The 20,402-nt window shown below is 39.0% G+C and overlaps 1 non-coding gene across 1 annotated transcript; it reads right to left on the bottom strand.

Moving 5' to 3' along the window:
• Positions 1-1,574: 1,574 nt before the first annotated feature.
• On the bottom strand, positions 1,575-1,693 carry LOC118606049. The gene has a single exon (XR_004952298.1). It is a non-coding gene; the product is annotated as a 5S ribosomal RNA (ribosomal RNA).
• Between the last annotated feature and the right edge of the window lie 18,709 nt (positions 1,694-20,402).

The following is a 20,402-nucleotide window of genomic DNA, read 5'->3' as shown; positions in this document are numbered from 1 at the left end:
AAGAAAAGGCAAGGTGGGATATATCATTCCTCAAAAACGTATTTCAAAAGTTGCATTCTCTGTGAAGCCCCTGCAGGCTCCAGGCCATTCTCCCTTCCTTGTGCTCTCACAGCACTTAGTTTTGAACCTCTGTTTCAGCACTTACCTTGGTGTGCTGTTATTTATCTCCTTACACTTTTGCTTTACTACTGTACCTTTACGCATTTCTATGTTGACACCTAGCATAAAGCCCGGTATTAAATGTTGAAAGAAAAAATTTTCAAGTGTTTCTATTTCTTGTACTGGTTCTGACTTTTTAAATGGAAGGCTCTAGAAACAACCCATTAGCTCACAAAAGTTTATACTAAAATTAAATATTATGTACATGTATTTGCTTAAGCCTTAATTTTTCAATGCTGGGCTTGCTTTTAAAGAACAACCGCTATTCCTGTTTTGTATTGTTTTGTATTTGGTGTCAGTTGATCCTGCCTAGTAATACTGAAAGTAAAATCTAAATTCTAAACCAAAACCACCAACATTCTGTCTACTCTGTGCACATCTGCTCCCCAGACCATTTCTGAGCTTTGTGGGAAGGATCCTGAGCTAACAGAAAACAGTGTTGTTTTAAGTTTCAGTTGTTAACACTATCGAAACCATTAGTACTTTCTGAGTTAAGAGCTGCAAGATAAGACATACCTCTGGCGACAGTTTTGAAATTTTTGACTCTATGCCATTAAAAATACTTGGACAGGGAGAATTAAACTTCCCCTAGAACATGTCCTGTGAGATAGTGGCCCAAGAGGTAATGTGATCAAATGTAGTCTTGACCCTAAAATGAGAGTTGAATTTGTGCCAGAGAAGAGAGTGGTGGTGCTAAGAACTTAAGAATAGGATACTATAAAATTTTGGGTCAAAAATCATCTCTGTATATATTTTATATCCTCCAACACACACACACACACACGCACGCACGCACACACACATACACATGCATGCACTCATGATAGAAGTAGTTGGTCCCACTAACTTTTAAGATATTCTTTGGAAATAATAATAATAAACTTACTAGATACATACTATGTACTAAGTGAGTATTAGCTTTATATGTATTGTTTCATTTAATCGCCATAGCTATCCAATAGGTAGGCAGTGTTATTTTCTCCTACTGACAGAGGAGAAATCAGTAATTATAATTAGTTATAATCAAGTAACTAGCCAAAGGTCATGTGACCAATGAGTGGGAGAATTAGGATTTGGACCCAGGCAAGTCTAATTTCACAGTTCTCATGCTTAACCACTAATCAATCACATGGAAAAAGTATACATTTTTTAAAAATTTGAATCCATCAAATATATTCACTCAGGATGATGTTCTTTTCAGTAGTTTTATAAATTACATTCATTTGTCCTTTTCCCAAGTATATTCATACCCTAAATGTAGGTTCATGAGCGGATTTACAGCTTACTCTTTAATTGAAAAGCATTTTATGACTGAAAACAAACTTCTTTTTTCTTTTCTATTTTTTTAGGAGAGGAAACCCTTGGTTGACCTTACAGATTGCAAGGATCTTGTCAGTTTATTTTTTATTTTTTTATGTCTACAGCACCTGGTCTTTCTAGGTGGTCTCCCATCCAAGTACTAACCAGGCCCAACCCTGCTTAGCTTCCGAGATCAGATGGGATCAGGCTTGTTTAGGGTGGCATGGCCATAGACTGAAAGCAAACTTCTTGATGAAAGAGCATACATATCTGTGGCTCTGAGTTTAGGCAATATGAAAATACCAAGCAGAGAGCCTTCTTAGAATTATTGTTTACATGGCCCAATGATAAATTAACAACTTTCACATGAAAGATATGCGGTATAAGTTTAAAGTAAAATATGAGTTTGACATGCTCAACAGTGACTTTTCTTATACCCAAATATCACTACTATAACCGCATTACAAAATAAAATTTGCTTGCTACTTACTGTAAGTACATACAAGCACTGATCTAAGAACTTTTAATGTATTAACTCATTAATTAAATCTACAAATAACTAGCTCCAGCCCTGAACTAAATTATTCTAAAGATAATGAAACACAATTAAGGAGTTTAGAACTTGCTTATTTATTTTAAAAAGTAAAATATATCTCCTAATAAAGGTAACTCATTTTTCACAAGACTCAAATTTTCAGCCTTTCTTAATTTCGTATCGTATTACACATATAGAATGCACCACAGAACATCTCAGATTCAGTTAAACATTGACTTGCTTCAAATTTCAATGACATCAGCCCTGACAAAGCACATAATTTCAAGCCTGAGTAACTGTTTTTTCCCTTTGACCAGGAAACTGCTCTCTTTCTCTGAGGCATAAAGATCGATGGCTCAAGAAACCTTATCAGAGCAGTGTAATTGAAGACGCTCTTGTTACTGACATAAACATGACTCTCTCTTTGGAAAACTGTCACGGATGGTGCTTTGTATACTTAGAAAATACTATAAGCATGCCCGGATGTTCTCTTCTTAAAAATACCACCTATACTGACATAAGATACATTTTCTTGAGACTTTTTGGTGTTTGTTTATTAATTTCCTAAATTTATTCATGTTGTTTACCTCTCCAAGAAAAAAAGCAAAAACAAGAAAGTCTTGTTTGTCTTCTCAATATCGATGATAGTGATCATTAATGGTCACTTTGTCGCTATTCGTGAAAAGAACAAACTGGGATTAATGAGACCTGGATTCCAGGCATGGCTCTACCACTGACTAACTTTGTGACTTGGAACAAGTCTCTTAATATCTTTGGATCCTCAGTCTCCTTATCTGAAATGAAGACATTAAAATAGATGATTTCTTAGGACTTGTTCAGTGCTAAAACTGTTCACATCAATCTTAAAATGATACACATTTATCTTTCCTAGATTTCAGTCAGTAATGAATATAATCACTAACATGTAATCAAAGGAAGCAGGAAGTTGTTATTTACGGAAAATCTGTCCAGAGCAGGACAGACTAGTCAGGCAACATCTTCCCAAAGCACCTTTATCTTCCACCATCCATTGCCAGTGAGATAGAGCCATTCCTCTACTGAGGCATTTCCAAGCAGCTTTCCATAGAACTCTACCCTTTGAGTACCCTGAAGTCAAATTCATTTTGAAAATAAAATATCCCTCCTGGAGATTCACAATGCATATTAACTTTCTTTGGGCTCTGCGAAGTCCTGCATTAAATATACTTGTTAACTTTTCTGAACCCAACATTTGTCTAACTTTATTTCATCATGGAACTATTTCCTTTGTCCCATCTATTAACATTCCAAGAAGAGTAAGATCTCTCAGAACACAATACCTGAATTGTTATTCTAGAGTTAAAAACTACAGTCTTCATAGACCTTTTTTCTTTGGAAAGAGAAGGAAATGATAGGCCTTATTAACTCATTTAATGGATGCCTACTGAGACAAGCCTGCTTGGAAGATCTTTTCTGCAGCTATTTCCTTACACACGTCAGGCATAATAGAGCACCTGTCATCTTTAATAGCACAAAGAGCACCAGTTCTCACTGGTAATAGTGTAACCCTATTTTTTTATGTTGAGGAATATCTCCTTGCCTTTACATACTCTTATTAGCCTCTGGGTTCTTTGACACCCTTTTAGAAATAGTCAAAACTAATATAAGACAAAACATGCATTCTGACCACTCAAAGGGTCAGCACAGGATAGTTTATTTATTGATGACTGCTGAGAAACGAGCTCTCCATGGATCTCTAGTATTTTTGCATATCTTGTGAGCAAGGCACTGCACATCTTGCAAGCAAGATGCTAGTTGCCCTTTCTTCCAGACTAAAACTTCAAGGATATTTGTGTGGTGAATAGCCTTCAAAGATAGAGATATTTCCCTCTGGAGCAAAGGACAAGCGTACTTACTGTCCAGTATAACAAAGGTAATATTTATCTCCAGGGCAAAACACAATCATTATAAACGGTTCTCATTCCCTAAGCTCGTGGTTACTCTCCTATAACACAACCTACTGTTACTGAGTTGAGGCTCCAGGAAATAACACAAACATGCTGATACGCTGGCTAACGCTATTGCTGTGAATAATAAACTTTCTTTCATCTCTGATTCAGAAGTTTCATGTCTTCTACTAGCATCCAAGAAACTGGCTAACTTTTCAGCTTGCAAGGATATAAAGTCTTGCACTCTTCATAGAGTTTTTTGTTTGTTTGTTTGTTTGTTTGTTTGTTTGTTTTATAATAACTGGCTTTTTCCTCCCTGTAAGTTGAACATTGGTAACATATATCTTTAGATGTTCTCCCTCCCTGAATCATCTCTGGTCTTATGACTGTTCTCTCCTATGAATGCTTCTCTAGGCCTGTTGTAGCATTTCTAGGCATCCATCCCTGCTTCCGAGGAACATTCATTACAGAGCTAGTAGAAGTCATGTGGTCTGATTATGGAATATCAACGAAAGGCAGCATGAATTTCTGTACAACATGACAATATTTTATCAAAACGATCACAAAATATTCTACATTCTGTCTTGTTTTAGAAAAGAAATTTAAAAATTAAACCTCTGTGAAAATGAAGTACCATCTTACAGTAAAGAATGGAAATGTGGGAGGTGGGGGAAATACTTCTGAATTAATTGTACTGATCACTTCCAAAAGCAATGTAGAAAGAGGAAATGTCGAGAGTTCAGATAAGATAAATTGCTTTACATGGCCAAAGGGAGAATCGTTTTACCACAAAATGAAAACAACTGTGGTTACATTTAGGAGACTGAAAATATCCAGATTTCTTGAATATCAACAATGTTCTTCAGCTTCTAAAATGCTCCTGACAGCAGTCTATTTACATCTGATCTGATGTCATTTTATATTAACTGTTCATTTCATTGCCTAAATCAAAACTCAAAATTATGCTTTCTGTAATAATGCTAGTGATTAATTCCCTTGAAACAAACATTTCTGATTGAAATGTTTTCAAGGAGATTAGAATATAATAATAATAGGTTGGGGAGCAACCTTGTCTGGAAAATTTAAGAGGTAGGCTGATAACTCAGGACGGTGATTTAAATGCTACAATAAAGTGGTAGCAAATTAACATTTGTTGAGTACTCTATGCAAGGCATGGTATAAATCATTTTACATGTATTATTTCATTTAACCCATGAAACAACACTATGAAGTAGATACTATCACTGCCTTCTTTTCACAGATGGGAGTCTTAAGACACAGATTGGTAATGTGACTTGTCCAAGGTCATGCTACTAGTAAATGGCAGAGCCAGGAATGGAATCCAGGCAACCTGACTCCATGCCTACCTTTCTGCCTTATCAGAATTTTTTGAACTGCCAGAAGATGTGATTTTCCCTTGGAATCCTTAAGAGAATAAACATCGATTTCCTTGCTTCTTTGGAGTTTTATCTCTAGATTACTATCTTCCAGATGTCATGTTTTGTCCTTCATTTTCTTTAAGAAATACATTTCAGAATCATTAAGGGTGAATTATGTCTCTTATCAGCTCATGTTGACCAAGAGGGGAAATATCGTTTAGCCCATTTTGAGTAGGGTGACATTCCAGGTAAGGACTCTCTAATCAAATTTCTACCTTGAAATGTTCCACATAGGTTTTGATGTATCTCAAATTCCTAACATAAGATGGATTTAATTTTTTCTTAATAATCCGAAACAAATATACCGTGATGTTGAGTGTTTGTCTTTAAGTCTACATCAAGAGAAGGAGGAAAAAGCAATAATATTTTAATGTTATCAGTTCTTTACTTAGGCAAGCTTGAATTTTTCATAACCAGGAGTGGTGTTACACCCCAGCTCCCAAATGACTCACAGTTGCCAGTCCTCAGATGGTACATTGTGACCCTATTTAGACTAATAATCACATCATAATGCTTTTCCTCATATCAGACTGGCAGCTTACCCCATCCAATCTCCTAATGAGTGTGGAGGTGGGGAATAGTGTGGGACTTCTAAGAACTTTAAGGAGAAAGGAATTTAAAAATTTTCTGTTACTTAAAATAATGAGAAAACTATTTGATCCACAGCATTTGTAGATTGCTGCCCAGCCTCTGAAATGCCAAACTGATTTTCTAAAACTAATGATAAGAAGGTTTCATATAAAACTCTCTGCAATATTTTGTTCAGTGTTCTGGCCACTGAAGACAAATGATATGGTATGAATTTCAGATGCAAGAGCAAGATGCACTTTTACATCCTCTACCACCATTTTCACAAGAAAATGTAAGAATCATCATGGTCTTTCCTGAAAACTTTTGTAGAGATTGGTGGGTATTTTTCTTTCTTCCTATCAAGGGTTGAGTGAAATTTTCTGCCTTTCTGCTTCTCAAATCTAGAATTAATCTAAAGGTTTAAGGGAAGCAAGTATAAATCAATCTCTTAATCTTTGTAAAACCTCAAGTAGCTTCACAGAAGTAGTGTTACTTCTTAACAAAAGGTTCTGTATTTATCTGGATTTTAACCTGCATTGCATGTTTTCATAACTTATATGATAACTGAATGTCTATGGAACCAATTTTTTTTTTTTGAAAAATCACCTTTCTTAATATTGCAGTTGTTTACTGAGGGGACACTCTAATCAAGTTTGCACATGCCTTTGATGGCTTTATAGCTCTTTCCTACCTCCTTGATTTTGTACATGTCTTCACACCACCTTCTAATTTCTCTCACTTCTTTTATCTCATTTCTCTATTTTTCTCCAACTTCCATCAGCCTTTAAATGTCCTATTCAAATCCTGTCTCCATAAAGCTTTTCTAACACTTTCGTTTCGGTAAACTCTTATAGTAATTAATCACTTTTTATCTTCCATAACTGTGAGAACTTGGATAAGTTGGTTAATCTCTCTGAGCCTCAGTCTCTCTGTAGATAAATGAGGATAATTGTAGTGCTTACGTTATAGTGTGGTTGTGAGGATTAGATAATTTAATACATGTGCCTTTGCACAGTGCTGGATACATTGTAAACGTGCAATAAATGTTAATTTTTATTAATATTAAACAGCTAATTACATGTTCTCTTTTTTAACATTTCACATTTTTTCATTTCCCACATAGCTGAAGTTCAAAAATTATTTGTTGGTCTAATTATTTTAATGTAATGTCAAAGGAGGAGACTTTCCTTCAAAAATTTTTAAAGGTATTGACAAATATGAAGGGTTTCCAGTTGCCAGTTTTCTTAAAAGTCAACATTTTGTAGTTTTATATATAATAATTTTTGAAAAGTAAACAAAATGAGTCCTTACTGCCTGAATAAACTGTATATAGTTTTTACTATTTCATTTCTATTTCAATTTAACATATCACTCATAATACATTGAAATAAGCATCATTTCTCTTCCTCCCTCCCAAAATTTAAACCCATAAAATTTTTTTGAAAAATTATTATCTAAAATACCTTTAATATTCTATAACTTCTGCAGATATAAGCACATTATATTTTTTGTTACTATTATGTGAAAAAAAGAGTGCACACTGAGAATTTCGAAATATTTTTATTGTCTACTAAAATCTACATGTGGGAAGAAATAGCTAGTTTTAACATATCGGTATTACAGGTCCTCTTTTACACACGATTTATACAGAGTGCATCCTGTATCTTCACAGACCTTTCATGAATTTGTGACTTACAAGAGAAAACAAGGCTTTGTACTCCAAAGTGAACAAATTTCAAAAGGCATTTGAAAGGTAAAAACTGACAGTATTCATTTTTGTTTAAAAAAACCAATGGGAACATGGCATTACAATCAGGACAGAGGTCCTAGAGGTTGTTCAAGAGGTAAAATATTAAGATCTTTAATGCTAGCTGAGTTTTTAATGTTTAGAATACAAAGTTCTGTTAATCACAGTGGAGCTACTTTATCAAAATTCTTGGATATCTTTAGAAAGTAGTTTAACTCTTCAAGTAGTTTTAACCTCTTGACCCATCGTGCAGTATTTAATGTACTAAAGACATTTTAAGTGATAAGTTGAAATCTTCCTTCAATATCTCTCTTAAGTCCTACCTTTCTATGTTCATTTCTGCTCCCCCAGCTCAGCACTTACAGCATTGTGGCTACACAGTGCTACTTCCTTTTCCCCAATCTCCCCTGCCTCAGTTTCACCCAGATAACCTCTATTTAGTTTCAGGATGGGTGCTGAACATCAGAAAGACCAATCACATGATAAGAGTGTCAGAACTCTGGGCCAGCCTGCCCTCCCAGCGAAGGAGTGTTGGGGGGGAAGGGCACTAGAGATTGAGTTCAATCATATGGTCAGTGATTTAATCAACCATGGCTACATAATTAAACCCCAATAAAAACTCTGGTTACCGAAGCTCAGTGGAGCTTCCTTGTTGGCGAACTCACAGATGTGCAGATAGGGTAGTACATCCCTGAGGGGTCAGAGAACCCTCAAATTTGTAGCCAATTGGGCAGAAGTGTGGGTGGCTTGGGGATCTTCTAAGACTTATGACTATCAGCTGACGTTAGGGCAGTCCTGTGGAGCACTTTGCCCTTAATCTGTGGCATGTGCACCAGCTCTGGGTAGTCGGTGTTAGAGTTGGGTTGGGGTGGAAATAGAACAGACACAGTATTAAGTAGCTTTTATTAGAATCTACAGAAATAGATTAAGTGACCAGAGCATGATTTTGTACATTATAGCTGTAATGCAGTGATCCCTAACCTTTTTGGTGTGTCTCTGAGAATCTAATGCCTGATGGTCTGAGGTAGAGCTGAGGTGGTGCTGGGGAGTGGCTGCAAATACAGATGAAGTTTCCCTCACTGGCTTTTCCCTCACCTCCTGCTGTGAGGCCCCATTCCCAACAGGCCACATACAGGTACCGGTTCGTGGCAAAGGAGTTGAGGACCCCTACTGTAATGAATAGACTGATTTACTATAAGTCTCCCCAGAATCACAAAATGACAATACTGCTTCCTCTAATTTGGCTACATACAACCTGTTAGGATAGCCTCATGCTAAAGAATCATGCCTGTGAGTCATTTGAAGATAAGAGTCAAAATATCTTGACTAGCCTAGAGCAAAGCATTTGGAATGCATTATGATCTAAGTCTTAATTCCGGGAGGTTCTACTAATGCTTTATTTCGGCAGAGAAAACATAAGTGTCCTTCTCCACTTAGTTTCTCTGAGAACTATTCCACCTAAGCAAGGCAACTTATCCTGGCTAAAGAGTTGCAAGTAAATGGGTATGTTATGTGCAAAGACTTGGAATCCTTTGCACTATCTACATCCTCAATAGCAATTCTTAGAAGAATTAAGGGGCTGGTTAGTGCTGGTAATACTGGTTATGGGAGGAAGGAGGACTTGGTCTATTTCTTGCTCACCAAACTCTCTGTTTTCCAATTTTGGGAGTAGAACAGCAACAGAGGTAAAGAAAAGGGAAGCCAGAAGGCACTGAAGACCTATTGCCTATAGGTTTGTTATGAGTACTTATTTTATCCTCATGACTTTCCTGAGGAGGAGGTATTGTCATCCTACTTTACAGACACTAAAACTGTGGCTCTGAATTCTCTGAGGTCTCAGTGCTAGTGAGTTAGAGAACAAGCATCAGCATTCAGGGCTGTTTGAGTCTAAATTTAAACTCTACATTCAACTTTACTGCTAAGAGTCCAGGCTTTGGCTTCACCCTGGCACGTCCAAGTCACACTCTGGGTTAGGAAACAGAGAAAGATTATCTTCCCCTGCCTCAACTAGGTGGGGGGAGGATGTTAATCAACCCTCAACTTAGGGCAGAGTAAGTTCCTGATCCAATTTCCCTCAGACAAGTCAGAGACTACCACTGGCAAGACAACACTGAAATCTTTTTGCAGCCTTTTCTTTCAGCATTCTCTTTTTCTAGGCAAATTGGTGCTAATTCTGGGGCAGACAAACAAGTAATCATCACAACCTCCTAGAGACATCCTTGGTGCAATGTATCTGCCCAGGGCATGCTTGGCTATTTACAGACCTTCCTCCCACTCCCCTGAATTAACTCTGTCTAGTCTTTAGAAGCCAGCAGTGACTCTCTCAAGAAAGATTCCTTTACAGTGCATCTCACTGTCCACCAAAAATCTCCTGGAAGGCTGAAAATATGCTGAAACTGCACTGAAAGGATGAAGCTGGGGGGCCTGCATTACTAAGTATCTATTTGTCATTAGTAAGGGGCTTTTCCTAGCATGGTTGGTAGAGGGCCTAACACTCCAGGGTCTGGAGTGTAGTGAATTCTTAAGAGATGCATGCCTAGCCCCAGGTGGTGGAGGCTCCTAGAAGCAGGACAAGACTGCTGATCTTAGCAATGTCGTTTGGCCTCCAACAGCTGTCAACTGGAGCCTGGGCTGCTGACAGAGTTCAGCTACTCTCCAGAGAACACCTCGAGCTAAACACATTCTCTTTCCCATTTCTTAAGGTTTCATGGCAGTTGATTTCCCATGGAAACAAGCAAAAATCTGTTTTAATCATCGAGACATTTTTACTTTCCTAATTTGTATGGGAACCTGGAGATACAGGCATATGGTACATTCATTATCCCAGAAAGCTACAGCTAAAAGAAAAATAGTTAAAGCCAGTCTTAAAACTGGAAAGCCTCAGCATAAGCCTTCAAACTACTTTTTTTAATCTCAGAGACTGTCAACAATGCTGCCAAAGTAGTTGTTTCTGTTTTAGCTCAGTATGTCTAGCAGAATTTACATTTGAACCTTGGTGTGTGCTTCCCCCACAAGAACAAGGCGGCCTGGCCAGAGGGGTGGTTGGGCAGGGAGCCCCTCTTATTTCCTGAACCAGACCAAGGGAGTGAAACCAGCACTGTCTTAGTCCAAATTCTGACCTCTACATTTACCAGTCCTGCGACTTGGCCTAAAACTGAGCTTCTCTGTTTTTCATTATTCTTACCTGAAAATTACAATCACTAACAAATACACACTGAACATCTATTTTGTGGCAGGCACTGTTCTAAGAACTGGGATGATGGCATTGAATAAAATAGGATCTCCGCCTTTGTAGAGTTCAAATCTTATTTGGGAGAGGTAATAAAATGAGCGAGTAGAAGGCAAAATATGTTCGCTGTCAATGAAGGGGGTATGGAAGAGGGGAAGAGAATATTTGGGCAGGGCAATTACAAATTTAAAATACACTGGTCGAGGGCCTCTTCACTGGCGAGGAGGCAGCTGAGGAAAGACAGGAAGGAAGGGTGAGGGTGAGCCACACAGGCATTGCCGGAAGAGCATTTCGGGTGGAGGCATACAACGATAATAGATACAATAACATACATCCACATGCCCATTTATTTGGTCCTTTTGGGAAAGTTACACATTGCGATGGTCTGAATGTTTATATCCTCCCAAAATTCATATACCGAAATCCTGATGCTCAATGTGATGATGTGAGGAGGTGAGGCTTTTGTCTTATGGGTGGAGGCTTCACGAATGGAATTAGTGCTCTTACAAAAGCAACCACAGGGAACTGCCTGCTCCTCCCACCATGTGAGGACCTGGTAAAAAGTCAGCAGTCTGAAACCTGGAAGTCCTTCACCAGGACCCAGTAGTGCTGTGCCATGATCTTGGACTTCCCGGCCTCCAGAACTGTGAGAAGTAAATGTCTGTTGTGTATAAGCCACCTTGTCCATGGTATTTTGTTATAGCAACCCAAATGGACTAAGACACAGAGGCTAGAGTTGGAAAGAGGGTATTTATGACTAACAGTGTAGAGAGATCATGGGGAAGAGAATGCCTACGCTCATATTGGTTTCGAGAAGGTTTCTGTACTCCCCCGAATAAAGAAGGCTTGAAGCTGGTGTTCAGTTGAGTAGTGGAAACTATAATATCTACTTGCAAGAATGCCCAGAGCTTGGCCCACTGTAGAACCCAGCGAATCTTAGTTCACTTTCTTTCTCTTAAGAACAAGAACTCTGTATTATTAATCTTTAAACTCTAAGTAAGTGCATAATAAATGTACTCATTTCTAGATTTGAATTTAGGCATTTATATATTAATGTTTCTAAGGAACTGGAGACTTAAAGCTTAGTTCGATAAGGTAAGAATTTAATCTAGAGCAGTGCTACCAAGTAGAAATATAATGCAAACCTCATAGATGATTTTAATTTTTGTAGTATCCACATTTTTTTTAAAAAAAGCAATGAATTTGATTTTAAATATATTATTTAACCTAAAATAGCCAAAGTATGATCCACTTGATATGTAATCAATGTAAAAATATTGATATATTTTATTCTGTTTTTAACTAATTCTTTGAAATCCATCATGGATTTTACATTTCCATTCGAACTAGCCCTATTTCAAGCACTTAATAGCCACATATGGCTGGAAGCTATCATACTGGACAGTGACATTCTGGTGGCCCTAGGGAGGTATTTTCCTTTCTTGCTTTATATTTTCTTGAGCCTGACTTTCGCCTGCAGAAACATGGCGTATTTTCAGTCAGTCAGACTCAGATATTACTGTTCTCTTGCTTTATATAGCAAGTAGTTTTGTGGTTGCTATTCCTGTACACGTTGGCAACAGAGGATCTCGACTTGTCTTTCTGCGCTAACGACTTGGAATGGTAAATGGCCCTGCAAGTCTCAGGTTTCACCTGTTGTCACCTCCCACAGGTAGACACACACCCCAATAAAAATCACAAAGGAAATGACCAATAACAAAACAGCTTGTGTGGGTGGTCATAATATGGGCTTCGTTTTAAAATGTTACCTTTCTCTAACTTTATGTTAAAAGTCTCTGTGATGAAAACGCATGAAAATGGTGAGGGGTGGGACGCAACTTAGAATTGCTGGCAGGAGGTCTTCAAGGAAATGGCCGACCTAGGAAATACAAACAAAGGGGAAAACGGTCTTGAAATCGTAGAGCTCTTGGTCACAGAATAAATGCGACCTTAACTTACATTTTATCTTATTAAAATGAGTTCATGTACTTTTACTGACTCGATCATGTTTCTAATTTAGAAAATTCCTCTCTGACTCCAGAATATTAATGTTGGCCCTTTATAGGGATGGTTAGTACAAGCAATACTGGTCTAAGCACTTTAAATGAAGTAATTTATTTAGTTCTTATAACAGTTTTATAATCCTTATAATAAACCTGTAACAGATTTGGCCTGTAAAAAAAAACCCCAAAACCATAAAAACCAGAGAGTAAAATGATGGTTACCAGGGGATGGGGATTGAAGGGATAAGATTGATGGTATTTAAGGGTACAAATTTGTAACAAGTAGTAAATAAGCCATAGAGATCTAACATACAGTATAATGAATGTAGACAATAATATTGTACTATACTTGTGTAATGTGATAAATATCTCTACAATGGCAATAGTATTATAATATATAAATATATAAAAGTAACATGCCGTACACCTTAAATATACACAATCTTACATGTTAAATTTATTGATAAATAATAAAAACCATAAAATGTATAACAGGATTGGATCCGAGCTCTGTCATTTGCTAGTTAGGAAATTCTATGAGACTTAATTTTCTAATATGTAAAATATGAATAATAATGACTCATAAGATTGTTATGAAAATTAACTTGAGGTAATGTGTGAAATGTACACAAAACAGTGCTTGTAACATAGTAAGCTCTCCACAAACATCACTACTATTATTATTGACAAATGGTAACTTTACAAACCTTGAGGAAATAAGTTACAAAGATTCTATGGCTATTATAGTACGGCATGAATTTCAATCTCTTCTTTTGGTTTTTAGCAGGCTTTTAAATGACAGTGATTTTCAGCTTCAAGAGCCACATTCTCCCTTGTCCATATATTAGAAAGTTTTGGAGGCTACGCTAACCTTTGAGGTATTGGGGAACTCTTTTTAGAATATCTAAATCAAGAATTTATTCCAACATTACTAACATTTTTAAAGTAATTTTTGAATAGGTAATACAAGTACACCATGTAAAATTTAAAAAATACAAAGATATGCAGAGAAAAGGATATATAGTATTATCAGCTTTTTGTGCATGTGCCAGATTTCTGTGAATATCTAAGTGCTCGCGCTCGCTCGCTCTCTCTCTCTCTCTCTCTCTCTCTCTGTCTCTCTCTCTCACACACACACACACACACACACTCTCAAATACTCAACTAGCAAATATGTTTAATAGAGATCTATTGTTTTTACTGAGGTACTCCAAAGCCCCAAACATTCGTGAAGACTTGGGGTAAGAGTTTTAGTTTGGGAATATTGATTAATGTTTTTGCTGGGACATTTTCACCGTAGCTGTTGACTCTGTTGGTGATCCTCTCAGCAAAGGCCCCAGAGAGATGTCAATAATCAGGTATGAGGAGTGAGAAGTAGGTAAGAAGAAAGCTCAACGAAAGGAAGGTGAAGCCAATGAGTACCTGCTGGATGTCACATATGACTCCAAAATCTTTAAATGTATTGCCTTATTAAATTTTTCCAACCACTCTGGGAAATAGTTATTATCTTCTCCCATTTTGCAGATTAGGAAACTGAGGTATAGAAAGGTTAAGTGACTTTCTAGAAAGTTGAGAAGTCAAGATTTGAATTTAAGTCTTGCTGACATCAAAGTCCCAGGTCCCAGGACTTCCACCCTAGGGGAAAGGCAGAGAGGATCGGGTATCCAGGAGGGTGGAGAGTGGCTGAATTGTCAGTTGTTTTAAATGCTCTAGGAAGAGGTGGGAGGTGAAATCTGAAAAACTAACGATTACAACATCAAAAACAACACAATAGGCAGAGACCGTAGTCAACAGCCCTCCTCTGTCTCAGTATGTTTGCAGACGTGTGGACTCTACCAGGACACATTTTGAATGTTTGCAGAGATCAGCCTAAGACAGGAACACAGAGGTGTTACTGTTTTGTTGGGGAAGACAGATGTTCCGTCCCCGTGCTGCTCTAGTCCATCGCAGAATCCTCACTTCTGTGGCTAAGTGGAAATCAGTTATAATCACTTGAGCACATAAATGAAAATTTGCAAATAAAAAGATTAGATTCAGTTCTGGTGGTGTTATTGTCTTTGTCAGTTCAGGCCGCCATGAGAAAGTACCATGGCAGCCTGAACGGGGCGGCCTGGGGGCTTAAACAACAGACACTTATTGCTCACAGTTCTGGAGGCCGGAAGTTTCATCTGATTTGGTTCTGGGTGAAGGCCCTCTTTCTGAGTTGTAGACTTCTTGTTATCACCAGACAGACAGAGAGAGAGAGAGAGAGAGAGAGAGAGAGAGAGAAAAGAGAGACGTGGAGAGGGGACAGAAGTGAGAGGAGGGAAGAGAGATCTAGCTAGACCCCTCCATCATGGGGGCCCTACCCTCAAGACCTCACCTAAACCTAATCACCTCCCAAGGCCCCACCCAGCTCCTAATACCTTCACACTGGGGTTTAGGATTTCAACATATGTCTTTTGTGGGGACAAACATTCAGTCCATAACACTAACAATACAAAATAATGCGTGCATACAGGGTTTAGCAGTTGGCAGAGCAAGTTCACATAAATCACCTCATTTGCACCTCAGGGTTGTTAGCAGTCAGTTAACTATTTTTATTTTCCCTGTTTTACAGGTAAAGAAGCTGAGTTGAGAAGGCTTCAGTGATTTCCCCGAGGTCACACAACTAAGTAAGTGACAGGGGCGGAGTTCAAATTCTAGTTTTCGAATTCCAAATCTGTTTTCTTTCACCCACATCAGGAATCGGGCCATTCTACCTCTAGTATTTACAGCAGCAGTAGCAAAGCAGAAGAATAATTTATGTTCATTTAGTGCTTTACTATGTGCTGGCCTCTTTGAACACATTATCTCTTCGGATAGGTATTATTACTCTATTTTACATCCCTGAGAAAACCTAAAATTATCAGGGTTAAGTCACTTTCCAAAATCATGCAGCTAGTATATGACAGAACATGCATTTGAACTAGGTTTGGCTGAACCCAGAGGTTGTATTTTTATTAAACCCTCTGCTCTAGTGGCCTTTGAAATCCTCTTTGAAAAGCAGTATGTAAGATAAAAATATTCTGTTAGATGTATTTATTGAGATTTTAGTCAGAAATGGCTTTCCTGCCCTTTAAAAGCATTAGTATCCTACAATGTATTCTATTGAAAATCCTAGTTTTTAAGCACGCAGATGGAGGACAGATGTTTCTTTATGCTCTGAAAGGTCCACTCTATGTAGCTGACCATAATGAGATTGTATTTTGTTCTAAATGTTTCAGAAAAATGCCATCAGGCAGATCATTCCCAATGAAAGCCAAATCAAAAAAGTTACTGCATAAATTTGATGAAAACAACAGGATGTTATTCAGTGGTTTGGGTGGGAACTTTTCATTTCAGAGTTCGTTCTGAACCACACAGACGTTTTCAGAGGCGTTCTACCCTAAAATTCAGCCTGAAGTCAGAGAATTGCGTGATTGAGACTTATGTGATGGGGCGGGATGCTATAGGTTTAGCTAGTGCAATGCCAAACTTTATTTCGGTGTGATACAGAAATACAGGTAGACTAAAGGCTCTAAGGGCCATGGAGAGTGAGTGGAAACTTTGCTGTGATTTAAGTATGGTTATAGATAAACAGACAATTTCCGTGAGTTCAACAGCTATACTTTAGTGCCTGAGCATATTTTAAATGCCTGTTTGGGAAGAAGGATTAGAACTCTAAGATAGTATTTCACAGCTTTTTTTGTGTTTTGGAGTCATGATTGCAACCCATGAAAAAATTTTTAGGGTCAGTACACAAGTGCATTTAGTTTTGACTAAGCTGATTTCCAGGTTAGGAAATTCTTTTGTATTCTACAGAGAATTATAGCATCTCAGAGCCTAAAATTAGCCATACAGTCACCCAGCTCAATAGCCCTCATTCGATTGAAGAGGAAACTGAAGTGGGCCCAGTGGGGACTGGTGGCATTCCGGAGTCAAACTTAGCACAACTGGGAGAGCACTCCTAGAAGACCCAAAGGCCCTGGTTCAAGGCAGTGCTTTCAGATTCGGTTGAGCTTTTGGACAGCTTCTAAGAACACAAACTCTGAAATCGGATCTAGATTCTAAACCAGATTTCTTTGTTTACTAGCTGTGTGGGTTTTGGTAAGACATGTAACTTCCTGATACCTCAGTTTTCTCATCTGTAGAAGGGGTGTAAGATTTTCATCCTTTAAGCTCATCATACCTGTTATACACTTTCATAATGTTTTTCATAAAGTTCTACTTCCCCATGCCATTTCCATGCCCACAAGCCTTCAGTGACTTCTCATTGTCTTAACAGCCTGTCCATAAAGTACCCACTAGTAGTTCTGGCACATACACTTGCCCTTATGCATTCTGGCTGACCCACGGGTCCCAGGCCACAGTTTGCCGGTGCCTAGTTTTCTGCCTTTCATTCATTCTGCACCTACAATGTGCTAGGCACTATGCTAGTTAAAGGTGATAAAACAAGATTTGGGTTCAGTCATCAATTTAGTGAAGAAGAAATCTATAAATAACCTCACTACATTGTTGTAAGGGTTAGGAATGAAAGCACCTAACTCCAGCTTGGAGGAAGGAAGGTGGTCAGAGGAGGTATTAGAGACAAATGATATTTCTTCTTAGCCTTGAATGAACAGAGGTTTGACAGACAGACAGACAGACAGACAGACAGACAAATAGATAATCTTCCACATTGATATGGAAAGAAGGGACTTCTGATTGAGAGAACAGCATGGGGGAGGCATGCAGATTTGGAAAGGTCTAGCACAGAGGACTGCCATGCAGCCCCATATGGTGGGCCTGCAGGAATGCACGTGGGAAGTCTAGCACTGCCCAGAGGATTTGGATTCTGGTCAATAGAAAACCACTGGGGTCAGGTCACATTGCTGCTTTGTTAAATCCCACAGGGGACAAAAGAGCAAGGAAATTAACATTTCCAGTGAGTCACAAGTAAATAACTGTGTTTGGGGAGGTCTCTTTCTCAAGGTACTGAGGCTGGGGGCATCTTTTATACCAAATGACAGTGAAAAGTCAACATGGTTACATTTCTGCCACTGGCATTATTCAAGTTATGTGTCATTGAATTTCATTTTTTCAAGCTTGTTCTATCTAGTTAAAAGAGACAACACTTCTTCCTATAAATCATGCTTCCCGGCTGTGCAAGAACAGACAAGGGTGTGATTATGGTGTATGGTCTCAAAGAAGACTCTTACTGCCCTATTTTCAGCAGTGCCATGAGTGGTGATGGAGACATGCTTCTTTACAGTGGGGAACCCAATATGCCAACCTTTGCACCCTGACTTGGCTACTTAATTGCTTCCAGGAAGATGAGGATGCTGACCAAAGGCATGGCTTGTTTTTTGAGTCATCTCTTGGCTGTCCCTCCTCTACATATTGAGAGAGAGAACGGAGGGTGGAACAAAAGAGCCTACATGCTCCTGATGGGCTAGATTCTCTTTTTTTTTTATGATCCAATGCACTTTCCTCATTCAGAGTGAACCCATCTCCTTCACATATTGGCCAGTCGGATGCTCAGGTATTTATGGAGAATCTCAAAGCCAGGCGTTGAGACTTCAGGTAGATATGGTTGCTGTCCACATTGGGTTTACCATCTAGTTGGGAACGCAAACATTAAACAAGTAGTAATTACCAAAGTGATGAACACATCCAAGTAGAGTGCTGGTTGCCACGAGACTGTACAACAGTAGTACCTAACCATGGACCTGATCGGGGAAGCGCTACCCTGAGAAAGTGACCACCGTTAGCATGGGATCAACAGGAGCTAGCTAAGCAAAGGGAACAAGGCTAGCCTTCCAGCCAGAGAGGACATGTTTTAAAACATTTTCTACCATCTTTGGAGCGAAATTTGTTAGTGCTTACATGTAGTGAGCGCCCACCAGAGTCAGACATGATGCTGAGCATTTTACATTATCTCACAGAATTCTCCTATGACCCTGTGAGGTTTGTTTCCATTAGGGCAAGGCCTTGTTTGTCTTGTCCCCATTAATCTCATTGTATCCTCAATACCTAAAGCAGTACCCGGGTAGAAGCTGGTACACTGTATAAGCATTTTACAGAAGAGGAAACTGAGGCTAGAGAGATAAGGTTACTCAGGTGTTATTGGTGAAGACAGGACTGCAACCCACAGTGAGGCTGACTTTCTGGCAGCCAGCCAATAGTCCACTCTGTTTAGGACAACCATCTTACTTTCTCTTCTTCTAGACACAGCGGAGGTCAAGTCTAGGCTTGGAGCAATCCTTAGCTGGGCACCAGAACACAGAGGCGATGCATAGCACACAGCACCAGGACAGCTCACTGTGGGTCAGCTGAGCAGGACAGGTGCACAGACAGCCCTTGAAGCCGGAGCCCAGTTGGGGCTGTACCCTAAATGCAGAAAGGAGCAGATGTTGCTCAGTGCACACAAGCCTAGAGGTATATCTCTCTAACTGGGGGCCTGTTAGCTGGCTGGACACTTAGACCCAGAGCCCCATGGAACAGGAACATGAGAATTGAAGACTTGGAGGCATCCATTGGCCCCAGGTCAGACTCTGGGCTGGATGTCACTGGTGATATATCAGCCTCAGATTTCAAGCTTTCATGTCAAAGCTCAAGAGGGCCAAGTACCTCACAGGTCAGCTCTTACCTGTGCAACCTCGGGACATTTCTCCTGTCTGGGAACTGTAACCTGAGCACGATGAGGGATCTCCTGGGAATGCTCCTATCTGTCCTGCCCTAGATAGCTCCTCTTCACTGTATACTCGGCTCTCCTGATGCAGAGGCATTGCAGAGCTGCCCTTAAAATCATTCCATCCCAGGGCGGGGCAAATAAATAAATAAATAAATAATTAAATCATTCCATCTTCCTTCACTTGCTTTTGTGCTTTAGGTTCTTTAGTGAACAAAAATCTTGTTCATGTGTCATAAAAATGAGTCATTTCAAAGCCTAAAAAAATAAATGCATGACAGACATGCTCAAGCTCTTAAGAAAATTACTCAGTATTAACCCTGATCAACACCTCCCACTCATTGAGCATTTTATGTAGATCAGAATATTGGAGTTGGAAGGCACCCGAGGAAACATCTAGGTTCTCATTAGGCTCAGTTAGGCAGGGACTCTGAGCACGTGGACATACACAGATCACGCTGGAAATGGCATCATAACGACCCCATATTCTCTTTCCCTATGAACTGGCTTCTGGCCTCTTCAACATAGCCAATTCCCTGAGCCAAAATTCCCCCTGAAAAGCATGTTAATTTCCTGAAGGCCCCTCCAGTCACAAGCTCAGCAGGGCTTCTGCTGATTATCTGCAGCAGCACCCAAGCCATTTGGTTCATTTCCAGCCTTGCAAAGAAATTCTCTGCAGGCACTTTTTCCTAAGCTGGAGGAATTAGACTCACCACCAGAAAGAGAAAGTGAAGGCCAATTTCTTTCATCTAGAAGTATATAAAAAGCAGCTAATGTGATTGTGCAAAGTCACTTGTCAAGTCATCTTCCCTTCCTTAGCAGA

Source organism: Rousettus aegyptiacus, unplaced genomic scaffold (genome assembly GCF_014176215.1).
Source record: "Rousettus aegyptiacus isolate mRouAeg1 unplaced genomic scaffold, mRouAeg1.p scaffold_m13_p_1, whole genome shotgun sequence".
Lineage (NCBI taxonomy): Eukaryota > Metazoa > Chordata > Mammalia > Chiroptera > Pteropodidae > Rousettus > Rousettus aegyptiacus.
Note: the sequence above shows the minus strand (reverse complement) of the source record. Positions and strands in the feature narration are given on the sequence as shown.